Source organism: Drosophila biarmipes, chromosome 2R (assembly GCF_025231255.1).
Source record: "Drosophila biarmipes strain raj3 chromosome 2R, RU_DBia_V1.1, whole genome shotgun sequence".
NCBI classification, from domain to species: domain Eukaryota; kingdom Metazoa; phylum Arthropoda; class Insecta; order Diptera; family Drosophilidae; genus Drosophila; species Drosophila biarmipes.
The window spans coordinates 14,910,333-14,925,795 of record NC_066615.1 but is presented as its reverse complement, the minus strand read 5'-3'; positions in this window follow the sequence as shown (position 1 = coordinate 14,925,795).

The following is a 15,463-nucleotide window of genomic DNA, read 5'->3' as shown; positions in this document are numbered from 1 at the left end:
GCTTTCGCCTCTCCGTTGCTGCTTCATCAGTGGCAATTGTTTAGCTGCGCTTTTTTGGCCAATGGATTCATTTGAAATTTATGCAAATTAAGTGCGGCACACAGCGGCAGTGGAAGTGGAGCAGCGCAGACTGCAGTTGCATAATCCTTGGAGCGCAAAGGATTTACACTTTTGCTTTTGCCAGATAATTATCTTAATTGCAATTTTCGCTGCTCTCTCGACTCGACTTCCTGCCGGCTAAACGGAAAATTTACAATTTAATTAAAGCTACGCAAAATGTTGCCAGCTAAACCAATTAGTCTCTCGGTGTGTGAGTGTAGTTAGCATAACAAATTAAATGGCAATTAATTTGCGAACGCTTTCCGAAAACATTAATAAATGCAGGCCCCATTCATTATTTTGCAACCTGCACTTGCGAACTGCCGACCGAAACTTTCATTATTTGCCATCGGTTCGCCAGTTTCCTCCTCCAAAGTCCTGCTCCCAAGCTGCAGGACCTCAGGGCTGCATCATTTTTCAAGCGAAGGCAAATGAAAGCACTTAATCTTGCTCCCTGAACTTTGCCACAAAACTCAACTCGACTCAACTCAACTCAACTCAAACCGAAGCCAAAGCAAACACTCTGCACTCTTGTAATTTTAATCAATTCATCTTAATTTCGTTTGAAGTGCACATTAACCTAATGGACAGACATCCTGGTAGGGGGCGTGGCGGAGGGCGTGGGCGTGGGCCCCAAGGACCTCTCACCTACACCCACCTACTGGCCAATAGGTGGCGCTGCCCTATTAAAATGTTATCTTCTACTTGGGTAGCTGGGTAACAGGATGAAATATAAATACTGAATATATCTTGGCCCCATCCTGCGGTCGATGGGGCAGCAGGCGAGGGACCGGAAAGGTGATGTTTCATTTTCACATTTCCCATTTATCTTGTTTAACCGAGAAGACGCCTCAAGGTGGCGTTCTTCTCCGCCCGGCAAGATGTTCAAGTGGCTAACATCTGGGAGAAGGCTCTCTCCATCTTACTCGGAGTCGCAGCCCAAGTGGAAATTTCCCAAAACCTCTGGGGGCTTAACCTCTGGGAACCTATATCTTTCTTCCATGTTTCGGAAACCAATGTTTATGCGACATATGTATGTGCATTGTACATTTAGCAAGTTATTGCAAAAACATAGAATGTCCTTTGTCAAAACATTATTTTTGGTGTTGCCTAAAAAATCAAAGAGGGCTTTTAAACACATTAATTTACAGTGTTAGTTGCCACCAATCCTCTTATTTCGATACGCTTTATTTATGCATATTTATTATACGGTGTACATATTTTTAAAAGGTATTTTACACTTTTAAAACTGTTTTATTACGAATAAATTAGTTTAATTGAGGCACTTCAAATTAAATGTGAAAATCCATCACTTAAGCTATAAACTATGGCGATTGATTGGAAATTCCCCAGGAATAAACCACTTGAAATATACACTTAATGCAACTTACTTTTGGTTTTGGAAAAATATGGAAATTACGGATGCATTTGTAAGCAATAACAAATCATTTTTTGATTAACTCATGCGTGTCAATTTGACGTAAATCAAATATTTTCCCAACACACACACTCTCCGAAAGACACACACAGACAGATGCACAAATAGCTAAGAGAAAGGAGTGGGGGGGTGGTGGCAAAAAGAAAAATGTGGAAATCATGCCAAGGAAATTGCAGTCAACAACTAAAGAAGCAGTTCGCCTCCTTATTTGCCTTCCGTCTGAAGTCTGATATTCCCCGCACGAGAATTGAACTCACAAAGATGTATGCAAATGCAAATGCAGCATAAACAAAATTCAGCATATTTATTTCTGGGGAGCGAGAGGTAAAACGTATTTTTACGCTTCATCGGAATAAAAAATATATAAATTCTGCTGAGTGGCGAGTGGAGTCGGCACCCGGATGTGCGGATGCATTGACAACGATTTCCGCTGAGCAGCAAAGTAAGGTATACGCTATGGGTATATCCCCCTGATCCCAGAAAGGAAGCGATTAAGGTGCATCCACGTTAGCCAGGCCTCAGTGCACCGGTTTCGGTTACCGAACCTGGCCAAATCAGATCAAATTAAATGTGCTCGCTGATTAGATTGCCGGGGAAATGTGAAAGTAGCACAGTCAGGCCAAACTTGGGCGAAGGGAAGCGAAAGCGACGGCAACGTCAAATCTAAATGAGGTTATAATTAAAAAAGTTTTCTTATTTGCTGTTGCTGCTGCTGTAGCGGCTGCTGCAAATGAAGAAACAAGTAATTCGCCTAATAACGAGCTTATGTAATTAGCTCATAAACAACACAGAAGCAGGTCCAGCAATTGCAGCCCAAATAAAAAAAGATTCGGCAAAAACAACAGCAGATAGAGAATGGTACAAGTCAAAATGTAATGAAAAAGTTCTGGCAACGAAAAAGTTCGAGCAAATTCGAAGGTAAGCTGAAAACGGCGCAAAAACCTGTCGCCTGTCCTTTCGAAAAAGTTCCGCAACGCCCACACCTTCTCAGGATATAAGTATACATGTGTATCTATGGGATGCGGAAAATGGATCCCAGTCTGTATTCGCCATTTGATAATTCGTACATCGTTAGTCAAGTAAGCCAACTGCCACGGAAATTATCAAATTGAAATGGGATGGAAATGGTTGCCAGTTGTGAATTGCCGATGTGACTACTGGGGAGAGATTAAAACTAGAAAAGATGGGATTATTACAAGTCTCTTTAAAGAAAGTTATTAACAAGTCACCTAATAAATGCTAATTTTTTTCGTTTTATAATATTATTCTAAGCAGCTTTATTGTCTACATCAATTATTTTAAGATTATTATGAGTTTATTAAAAAATATAAGTAAATATTATTTTCATTTGCATTTTAAAGTCGATAGTACAATATTTTTAAAATACTGTACAATTTATTGTAGTTTTGTGCTGCTATAATGGATTCGTTAAGTTATAGATCACATAGGTAGTTTTTAATAACTAATAAGACCTAACTTAAGTACACAAAAGCCTGATGGCTTACTTTGCGGTTCAATAAAATTCTTATCAATATCATGATTAACCCAAGCATTCATTCTTATTATTTTAAGGTATTTTTTGAACTTGTTATTCCCTGAAAAACAAAAAATGGTATCTGTTTCCCAAAAATGCGCTTAGCCATAACCGATTCTTTGGATCGGCTGGGTCAACTTGCATTGTCCCCACCGCAGAGGCCCCAATTCCGACATAATTAACCACTACAGGGCTCGTTAATGCTCGTTACGGTCTCCTATGTCCGGTGGTCCCATGGAAACACTCCGGTCCGTGGAATGACTTTTTCAGGGACCGTCTCCCGCCGCCGCCTGGACACTGGGCTCATCTCATCCGAATCCCCTGGAACCGCAGGCTGTGTGTGCGGCCAGCAACACTTCCGCTGACATTTCAATTACCTCCACCACTTAATAACCCTGAAGTGGGATTGGGAGGGGGCTGGGCCACAATGGAGGGGCTGACAAAGCCTGGCCAGCGGCAGTTGACCAATGCCATTTGGCATGTGTGACTGACTAGGACCACGAAGGACCTCGTGGCGAGTAGCAGTTTTTTGATTAATGTGTCTGCTACAAATTACAAAAAATGAAAACGACCAGAAGGACAGACAATACGTGATACCGAATGCAAAGCCATTCGCATCCGCACTTGCAACCACCGGATGCCGAATGCCCAGCGACCCACGTTGGGCGCCACGAAATGAAATAAACTTGGCTACTAATGTGGCAACACCCAAACTAAATCTGCAGTCAACCCAATGTGATTTGTGCTTGGCAAAATTTACTTTATAAATTTCTGGCAAAGTGGCAAAGACAGCGGCAGTCAAAATGATTTTCTAATTAAATTGCCAGAGCCCCAACGAGAGGCAAACTTTGGCGGAAAAACAAAAATATTTCGTCTTCGGCTTGGCGAAAAACTTTAAAATTCAATTAAAAATAATGCGGGCTCTCTGGCAGATCGGATGGGAGGCGTTTTCCGATGGCAAACCGGGGGGATGAGACTATGTGCTGCTGGGGCATATGGCATAAGCTGACTGGCCGCATGCAAAATGAAATACAGCCAGAGACGGGCATTAAAAAGACTCGCAAACTTGCAGCAACTGAAGCTGAAGCTGCGGCTGTTCCTGTTACTGTCTCGCCAGTAATTTTGTGCAAAATTTTACTAAAAATTACTGCCAAAGAAAATTTGCACATAATTTGATTAAAAAGTTACACGCATTTGCTGTGGCGTCAACGTCAGCAGCAACTTTGTAGCACTTTATGCGAAAACGAGCTAAAAAATTTTGCGGAAATTAAAAGTGCTGCGGCTGCTGTGGCAAAGGCGGCGTCGTGTGAAGCCTAGCTTGAAGTACTGTGAGCCCTCCTAAAACCAAGTTTATAAAAAATATGTATTTTTATTCTTAAAACACAAATCGCTAGTTTTTGGTATTGCATAAGTTATACAACATTGAAATATTTTTCTATATCATTAAATTCAAATGTTTTCTTTAGAATTTTTTCTAAATATTTTACGTTATTCATTTGTTTTTTTTTTTATTACATACAACTAAAAACATTGAAAGCCTTTTTACTTGGGTATTCACTGCACTTTGCTTACCCCGTAATATTTTTTGCAGCTCTCATAATATTCATACAATCTCCGCTGGAAGCACACTAAGCTCGAGGATGGGGGGAAAGGATTTTCTACCTCAAATGCGTACAGAGTGAGGGTCCGGGGACTTATTGCGGCTTTAACGCTTGAAAAGTTGGCTTAAGAAAACTTTCGAAATGATTTCGCAACTGCAACCCGAGATCTACGTGAACCACGGCCTACTACACATTAGTTCGCCCAACTGCCAGCTCTCAAACTCAGCTTAGAGTCCAACTTTGTGAAAATAATTTGCCAGCAACTCCGACCCTCACCGAGTGTCTCAGATATCTGAGTAAACATTTTGAGATCCGAGCGGTAGTAGTCTCTCCATCAAATGTCTGCCAAAGCGAGGCAACTCTGACGGGAGGATCTGTCATAATGGGGGCCCTAAAACAAAAAAAAAACCGTGCTGTTGAAGAGTGGGAAAAAGTTGGCAACTTTTGTCTAGCTAATCAAATATTTGCAGCCAGCGAGCGCTGCAAAGGGGGAACATTGTGGATGGGGGGCGTACCGATGACAGAAGGCATTCGTGCGAAGTGCGCTGAAGGACTCAAATCCTTTTAGGCACGTGTGTGTGTGCAGAGCACCGTTAATATGACAGGAACACCATGCTCAGGCGTGCGTATGTGTGTGACATGCAAATCTTGTTTGTCAAGTGCCACGTCACAGCAGCCGAAAAATGAGTAACAAAACTCGTTGTTGCTACGTTGCCTGGGGTTGAAGTGCGTTTTTTAATTGAAAATTATTACGGGAAAGTTGTAAATCCCTTGTATTAAGCGCGCTGGATGATGGGGGCGGAGTGGGGAACGTGCACTGAAAGTAAAAGGAGTCCAACTAAATCTAATCCCATTTGGGATACAGTTTGAAAATTAGGGCCTTTCCAACACTGGAATGTAATGTTGAAATGAGTTTTACCCTACTCAAACAAGGAAAACCGAAATAAGTGCATGCGATAGCTTTGAAGCGGCTTTTCGTTTTGGAGTTTTCGCATTCAGATAATTATAAAACAAAATTTAATTACATTTACCAACACTGTTTACAATGTTTCCTCATCATCATAATTTTTTACAATTTTAAAAAGGCCTTTTAACAGCGTTAAGGGTACAAAAATTGCTGTATTGTTTTTTGAAGCTCAAAAGTGAACTTTATATAAGTTCAAAATCATAATTAGAAGCCTACGTTTTGCTACAAGTGTAACGTTTACTCACTCACATTATTAGAGGGGCCAAAGGTGGTCGTCCGCATACAGCGGATTGATGTTGTTTAATTAAATTAAACCGCCACGGCGCCACACGTCTGCCCCATCATCTCATCATCCCAACTTTGACCCAGCTCCCAGCTGCCTTTGTTGCGGAATAAAGGCGTTATTAATATGCTTATGTGCTGCGGATCGGTGCAGTATACACATTCTTCAGGTGTGAGTCGACTCCAAAGGGGTTGCATTCACAGCCAGGTGCTTAACATAATGCCGCACATTAAATTTTAAGTGTCAATGGCGCCGCTTCTTTGTTGCCTTTCATTATCATAATGCTGCTGGCCATAAAAGTGCTCAGCTTTTTGGTCTTTTCGGACCCACAAGAGCGAATGGCTCTCGAATAGCTTTATGTGTTTGGGAAGGGACGAGCAAAATCATATCTTGTAAAAAATTTAATTGTGCGGACTAATGCTGCCCGTAATTTAGAACCTTAAATGTTTATTGCAATTATATTGATCCTATATTACAAGGGATAAGCTGGTGCTGGAAAAAACGAAATTATGGCATTATTAATTTACTGCTTATTTAATTGTCTTAGTGGAATTGTATTACAGAAAATGCAGTTTTTTGTGAAAAGGGCTTTAAAATTGATTTTGAGTACGAACTTTTTATTAAAAATTTTTTAAATAACATTTGTACAACTTCCAGAAAAGTTAGGAAAAGGAAAAATTGCACTTAAATTAATACAAATATTATTTGTAAAATTGATTGCAGTCAAATAGCTTTAAGCTTCATATGTTATTACATATTGTTCTTAAAACAAAAGCTTAATTTCATTCAATTACTCGTGTTTTTGTTAAGAAATATTGCTTTCATAGAACTTTGCAAGGCAAATCGATTAAATACTTACAGTGCACTGCAGTTAAGTACGATTTGTTCACTGCCTTTGAAATGAGTTGCCCTTCCTGTCCAGGCTTCACTGTGCTCCCCTTTGTTCGCTTGACTGGCTTTGTTTGTTTGTTTATTTATTTGCCTGTTTGTCTATTTTGATTTATTTCATTTGGAAATGATGCAGTGTCGTCGTGGTCGTCGTCATCGTCAACCCCTGAACGACAGGGCTTAGCTAGTTGGGGGTTAGCAAGTCCCGAGAGTCGGCAAGTAGTTTGCTGGCATATGGCTCAGAGCTATTTTTATTTAATTCTTGTCTTCAGCCGAGATACTTCCCCTCTCGCCCAGCTCGCCAAGCTCCTTATTTGTTCATGAAAATTGCACTTGCTGTGATATTTACCCTGCGTCCATCCAAGCTTCTGCCTCCTCCCCCTATAGGTGCCCCACAATCATCTGCCATTTCTATTTAATTTTATTTGTTTATTCTGTTGTCGCCCTGGATATTCATATCCTTGGTTTCGAGCGCCCAGCACAAGCTTCTTATAAGTTTTAAATACCTTACTCTCAAGCCCCTTTGGTTTGGTCAAAACTTTTTAATTAGCCTGATCTTGAATAAAATGCGAACATTTTTAATTACGCCCAACTTTACGCCAAAGAAAAACTTATTTGAAAGCAAAGTTTCCCCGGGAGCGGTGCAAATAAAATGTGAAAAAATGTCAAACAGATCTTAGGGCTTCATATAGGTATTGTTTGTACCCGCTTCCAGCGTTATGCATAATGAGCGAAATAGGAGTGGCGAGGCACCCGAAACCCAGACTCCTCGAACATTTGATACCATCCCGAAAGAGCATTTTGTAGTCTTCGCACGTTCGTAAATTGCGCTCATTAAATTGCAAATTTAAATTTAATTAGTTATTTATGCAATTTGATATTTTCGCAGGCTGTTTTCTATTTGTTTGCGTTTTGCGGCCATTTCAATGTAAATTTCATCACGATTTGTTATTCATATTGAGTTGAAAACTTTTTGTAGCTCGCGTATTAGTTGTTTTACGCCTTTAATTTCCATTTTCGCTATTATTGCATTTGTGCGTAATTTTTTCTATAAATATTCAGTGGCCATTAAATGCAGTTATACATATTAAAAATTTGTGCTGCATTTGTGATTTTTTGCATTTTGTCTGTGGCAAATAAATATTTGATTGCCCATTTGTCACACATTGACCCGAATGGAATAATTTCTGCGCATAAATATTAATGAGTTTCGCTTGGTCTGTTTAAACTTAGTGCTCATTTAAATGTCATTAGCTGGATGTCATGTCTGTTGTTCTGGATGCAGTAATGGCATAATGTCAACCATTATCATATTTTGTGGCACTGATGCGGAGTTATATGAATTTTTAAGTACTCATTTGAGCTATTAATGTGGCAGTAGGCTTGACGCTTTTATTGGTAACCTTATATATGAAGTATTTGGTCACACTAGCGCAGATGGCAGTATTTTTTTGAATATATTTGGGAGCGCTATAAGGTTTGAAATAAACTAAATATTGACAACTGTTTATGACTCATATTTATAATTCCTTATGCTTATATTTTGCTTAAACTTTAAATCTGAAATAAATACATCATTAAAACCAAACCCTCAAAATGCAACACGAATTCCATTATTATCCCCCTTAAGTCCCCTTTTAATTTAATATTCCCATTTGTGATTCTCGAAATCAAGTCGCTATTAAAGCTGCTTTCCCCGCCCATAATCCATCCCCACTTATCGCAATCGCTTGTCATGTGCAAATTTGTTTGCGAATTTGTAAATAATTCCAAATTCATTCACTCGACTTTTTTCTAGCTTTCGCTCTGCTTCTTTTCCCATGGCCACGCATCAAGTTGATTTATTTGCCGGGAAACTTTCTTCACTCTCGGCCCGTCCGCCTGTCTGTCTGTCGGTCGTGAAATGATTTACATAGGGATAATAGAAAAAAATAAATTGATTTTAAATCATTTCAACAGTGTGTAGGCGGCGAGCGAACGCCACAGCCAGGGCTGCCAGGGCTGCCAGGCTTCCGCACTCAGTCCGCCGCATTTGTATGCAAATACGCGTGAAAATAAAAAAAGAAATATAGAAAAAATAACAAAAGGCAAGTTAACGAGTATTCAAAAACCAGATTAAAATAGGAGTGCTCTGTGAGTGCCGCCCGCTGTGATTTATACGCCTCGTTCCCATTTAGCATCGTCCTGATGTCACATCAGTGCGGATGAGCCGAGGAGTATTCCAATTTTCTCTGGGAACTCTCCGCCTCGAACGCCCTGAAACTGGACGGGGTGGCTCAAGATATTATTAACATGTTGCTGAACACTCTTTGGCCAAAAATTGATTCGCAACTGTGAGGCTGGGAGTCGGGGCTGAACCCCGTTTACATTCTCGTAATCTTTGGCAAGAGGCATTTTGCCATTTTGCATAGTTCGACGCTGCAGTTGGGCTCGAAAGTCTGGAGCCCCAAAGCCGGCTCATGATTTACTCGCCCAGTCACAAAATATGGAAATTGCTCGTGTCTCAGCCTAGGACATGTCACCGTGTCCCACCTTTGCAGCCCATCCCCAGTCACCTGCAGTTGCTGTTGCGGTTTTTGTGACATGCCGCATCAATCTATCGCCATTTTCTGTCTCTCGATGCTGTGCAGCCTGGCTGGATATAGTCCTGTTCGATCTTTTCCCTGCCATGTGCACCGCTGTGCTCCTGCTCCTGCTTCTGCTCCTGCCCTGCCGGCAAATTGAATAGATTGCTAGGTGGACCAGCCGCAGTCGCAGTCGCTTGCTGGCAGCATTTTGGCCCGAATTTTGCATACATAAATATTTATGAATTTATTAAAAGTGAACCACACACAAGCTCGCCCGCTCCTCCGCTTTTCGCTCGCCGGGCGGGGCATCCTGGCGGCTGACTGGATGGATGGATGCATAAGTCAGCCGCTCACGAGTGCCGGGGGTGAAGGGGGTAAGTACACGGAGAGAAATTAGTTTGTATTGGTTTTTATAATCTTAAATTGCTAAAAATCTCTTTTTGATAGTGTACACACCTTTCCTATAACCAAAATTTGGGTTTTTTGTGGATCATATTTTAAAGTACGATACAAGGTTTTTAAAACTATCCAGCTTAATGTATTAAATTTAAAGATAGTCTGGTGAATACCTGATAAATATATTTTAAATGGATATTTTACATTTTTAATGGTAATGTCTTTATCGAAATTTTTTCTATACGGATGATGTTTAATATAGGTATACTAAATGCAATTTTTTGAATGCTTTATAATTAATCAAATACATTGATAAGTATATTTTTCAAAAACCTTTTTTTTTTTAAATTGTTGTTTTTAATATAAAAATTTTCTGTTTATATTAAACAGTTTTAAAAATATTTTAAGGATAGTAAAAAAATAATATTTTTTAAAACATTTCAGTTCCTCAAACTAAGATTTCTTTTCTCAAATCCTCAATGTGTATTATATTTCAATAAATTTAAAAAATGTGTTAAAAGCTTTAAACTTTAATGGAATGTACATGCAGATTTTGTATTTAATAATCTCCAATTTTTTTTTATTGTTTATATTGCAATAGGTAAATATGTTTCACTGTATAAGCGAAAGCCTTCTGCCTTGCATTCGGTGCGGGGGGCGGGGCAAGAGTAAAACGGTGAAAGGGCGTGGAAAATGGGGGGCTTCTAGGCCATCCAGCCATCTAGCCATCCAGCCGTCAGCAGCAACGCCTGCACACATGCCGCAGCATCGGACAGGGCGGGGAGTGGGTCGAGGACCACCGTGCTCCGTGTACAGCGAAATGTTTGGTACATTTTTGTGAAAATTTGCACCACAGCGCCATCAGCCGTCCGCCGCCCCCGCTCACCTCATCCACCCAAGGGGAAAGCCCAAGCCCCCGAAAAAAAAAGAAAATACAGAACTGCACAAACTGGCGCGTTTCGGTGGCTCTGGGCCTGGGTTTTTGGGGCACGGGCTTTCGGAGGAGGTCCTGCCCCGGACCCGGACTTTCGGGGGTCCATTCATTTGCACCAGAACAAGGCAATCGCATATTTGTGGCAGGAGGACGGTGAACGAAATTGTCAAGTTTCTGAATGCCTCAGTGGCTCAGCGGCTGTCGCTGTCGTTCAAACTGTGGATGAGGTCCTGGGCACGGGGCACGGGGCCCTGGGTCCTTGGTCCTCGCTCCTCGGTCCATATGTCCATGTGTCCATATTCCCCGGGCCCCTGGGCAGGCATAATGCAGGAGGTTGTCATTATCAGGGCCAATTCAATTGAGAATTTTCGTGCCTAATTCGGCACAGAGGCAGCGGGTGCAACAAAAGAAAGCAAATTTCGCATAATTGAAAATTTTTGGTGGCCCAAAAAAGGGGAAAGGCCACGCTGATTGCCAAAATGTTGACCATTGACATGGGCACTTGATTGTACCCCATGCAACTTTGGTAAGTGGCTGTGTATACCTATGTGTGGGTTGCCAAAGTAATTTAAACTTGATGTCAAATTCAGCAGAGTCATTCAACTTCAATGTCGCTGCATAATTTCGGCCGCTTTTCGGGTGAGTGAGAAGGACTCTCGAGGCTGCCTGGCCACGTAATTACCTGGGGCCCCGTAATTGCCAAGGACGAGGGTTCTCCCGAATGACTCGCCGCTTTTTGTGGCTCCTTACTCATCACTTTCGAGCACCCATCCAAGTTCGACTTGAACGCAATTTATGCAAATTCGTCGGGGAAGACAACGCACATGGCAATCAGCAGGATGTGTGTGTTGACAGCCGGGCCCCGAACCGGCCTCATACCATCCCGAAATTCCTATTCCACCGACACGTCCAGCCTTGGCACATTTAACAAGGCAAGCCGCATCGAAATCCGCTCGATTAGCATAAACGCATTAAAAATATGCCACCCCCATGGAGCCATGAGCACATGAGTTCTGTTCGTGGAAAGTAGGCGGATGGCATTGGGATGGGGTCGGGTGGGGTTTATGGATTATAATGTTTGTTTTGACATGCTCGATGACAGCCTCGGTGGTCGTTAAAGTTTTCAATTGCCGAAACATGTTGCTCGGCACTCGGCGAAAAACATATATTAAAGGTTTTCTCTGGTGGGTTTTATATATTGCTAGCAGTTTTGTAATGTTTTTCATTCTATGAGTTCCAAATTGTTAAAAAGTCCTTAAATATTAGAGATAATAAAAATATTTGACATTCGTTATTGTCTCAAATCCAGAATGTAAATAAATGAATGAAACCCTAATATAAAAATAAAATAGTACAACAAAATATTTATCATATATGAAAGCATTCTAAAATTGTGCAAAACCCATTAAATTTATAAATAGTAATGCATATTTAAAGTTTCATCGACCCTATACCCGATATTGCTCTGACTCCCCGCGAAATAGCGCAATCAATATGCAAATGTTTTATATTAATTTATATCTAATCGGTTTCAAGTGCAGACAGCTCTTGCACATGATGCCTTTTGCAAGGGGGCTTAGTTATATGGGGTTTATCTGCGGAAAATAGTAAAAAGGGTATAGTGCACGGGGCGCTAAATGCAATCATAAATAAACAGCACGCATCCAGAATACTTGCATGCAAATGGGGGCCAAGGACCAAGCAGCGTCGCAACAGGATTGACTCCTTCCTCTGGCCCTGTTGTCAACGTAATTTACCATTTTCCTTCAACTTGCATCGTCTACGGCATGCATCACTCACTCACTTAGCACCCCGCGCTTCCCTCTTCGGGTGCTTTGTTATCACTGAGAAAAATAAGTCACGGTTTGAGAAGTGCACAGAAATATATTAAGCACTTTATCACAATTATTGTAAGCTTAATACTTAGGTATATGTTTCTACATATTTAGGATTATAAATATTTCTAGAAAACAAAAGCTATTTAATAAATTTTTGGTTGTAATGATATCTTTTTATGACCAAATGTTTGTTGATTATTTAAAGAAATATATATTGTAGAATTGTTTCTCAGATTGACACTGTTTTTTTCCGAGTGTGCGCAAATGCTGCGCTGATGAGCTCTGTGCATTGCATACTTCGTGGCGCAGACTTTCCAACCTGCCACGGACGCCGCCCATCAGTTATTTGTCTCGCGCGGCATTGTTTGTCTTGCGAGTTGGCGCTGCAAGTTGCAAGCTCGGCAGCTGCCTCATTGCCGCCGCCTCTTTAATGTGTGGGTAAATGCGACAAAATCAAGTTAACTGCCCGCATTAACGCACATGCGATGCAACAGGATAGAGGCAAACTTTCGACGCGACTTTGCCACCTAACTGGGTTGGCGGAAATGAAATTTGCCAAAATGCCAGCCCCACAGAGCCACATCGAATTATGCTGCCATCAGGAGGATTTAAATCAATTTGGAGGGCCGTAGTCGCGTGACAAATAAACCTAAGCGGCACCGCCACACTGCGTATGCGCAATCTGCAGCCGTGGCAGCTGCTCCACGCTCCACATGCTGCTGCTGCCGCTGCTGCAGAGGCGATTAGGTCGTCCAGACCGTCATACGACCACGGCCCTTTGTGCCGGCATTATCTGCTTGGCCACTTGAGCGAGTCAAAGGGGCACTTTGATCTCGGGGCCCCATTCCGCCATCTGCCAACCGCCTGAGATTTAACCAATCTCAGGACCAATTGGACACGGGGAAAATAGCTAAGTGTATTTAGAAGCTCGGAAAACAATTTTATTTTGCCAGAAAGAGAAGCTAAAATAATTTAAAACTGTTATCTGATTAAAAAATAGAATAAATGTATAAAAATAAAATACAAATTAAATAATTAGTATGTGTTCTTATATGTTTGTTAAATTCCATTTATGATTTATTCCCTTATCTAGGACTAAAACCTCTTTATTGGACTCCAAGCCTGGCTTGTCCTTGAAACATTCCCTTAAATAGTCAAAGATATTATTAAATTAAGTATATATTCCCTTAAAAAATATATAATTTTTATATTCAAGTAAGTATTGTGTCTTAGATATATCCTTATTGTGCATGTCCAGTAAAAAAAAGTGTATCTATTTTATTTAATTTTATTAAAATCCTTACAATTTGGATGACTTACAAAATGTTTTTATTAAATTAGAAATGTTATAAAATTAAGTAGAAATCTTTTGAGCACTTTCACTGCTTCATTGCAGTGCAATCTTGATTGCCTTCGGCCATCAGGCTCTTCATGTTGTGGTCACTAAGCAATGGATATGGACACCTGATTGAGGGCGGAGTACTTGAAGTTTGCATTTGGCCATAATGGCGGATGCAGCTAATGCACAGATTACCAAGGTGCACACACCACCAGATGGATGGGGATGAGGATCCTTTGAGTTCGGTGCGAGTATTTCCAATAATTAAACAATCCCCCAGTGCAGAAGAGGATGCTGCGCCCACTTGAATCTATTGAATCGAACCGAATCGCATTGAATCGAATCGAATGCAATGGAGAATTTGGCAGAACGTTGGGGGAACTTCAAGTGAGTGGCATGTTGCACTTTAACTGGATTTCGCCGGCGGGGGTTTTCCACCACCCACTCACCCATCCAACCAGTCGACCCCCCACTATCGGTGGCAACCATTTTTTCCCGTGTCGGTACAAATCAATTTATGCCCGGCCAGTGTTTGAACCATTTCTGTTTCTGTTTCGGTTTCCGTTTCTGGTTCTCTTTGTGCAATTGACGGGCCAATAATTAAGCCGGTGCCCAGGGAAAGCGATCGGAAAACGCAGGGAAAATGCCGGGAAAACGCAGGGAAAACGCGTGGAAGCCCAGGAATGTAACTCAGTCTGTCTATCTGACTGCCAGTTATGTGGCATGTTCTTATGACACGGCCGTCGTTGCAAAGTCAATTTCCTTGCCTATTTAAATTTCAAAGCAAATGACAGAAGGTGTTGTTGCGCTGCCACAAACTGGATTAAATTTCGTTTAAAATGTAAATGGAAAAAAGCGTGATAGACAGGTTGGGCTTTTGCCGCCTGAATCGTATCCAAATTGCGTTTACAGCGCCGAAACATCAAACCAAAAAAAGGAAAAAATCGAGAGAGAGGAAAAACTAAACAAACACCTCATCAAAGAACATCAAAGGCCGCCCCAAAAAATAAAGCAGGAAAACCCCAACAATAACCGGGTGGCGGGGAGGAAAAATCAAAAACGTAAAGAAAGGAAAAAAGGTGGTTTGGAGAAAGGAAAACATTTTGGTGCGCACGACGCAGAAAATAAAATCAAGAATTTCACACCTTATCAATTTTGCTAGATTAACAAAACGAACAATGGGGAGGGCCACTCCGGCCAGGGAAATTGCATCATCAACGTCCTTGCCGCATGGAGATCGACATCAACATCATCATCATCATCCTGTGGATGCAGGGAAGCCAGCGCCACCGCACTTTGTCATTAAGGAAGTCAAAAACTTCGACCCCAAGCAGGGAACTAAGTCAAATCGGGGGATGGTGTGGCACTCTCTTTCTCACTGGAAAGCTCGGAGAAATGGAGAAAGCGGGGTAGAAATCGGCTTGGCTTTGTGTGACAGCAGCGTTGACATTTATTTTGATTTCAGTTTCGAGTGCAGGACCTAAGTGGGTGAACTTTCTATTTCCCTTCATCTGTTATCCACTCCAACCTGTTTAACTCCCCCTGCCCTTTGATGCACTTAGCAAAAAAAAGGTGGCAG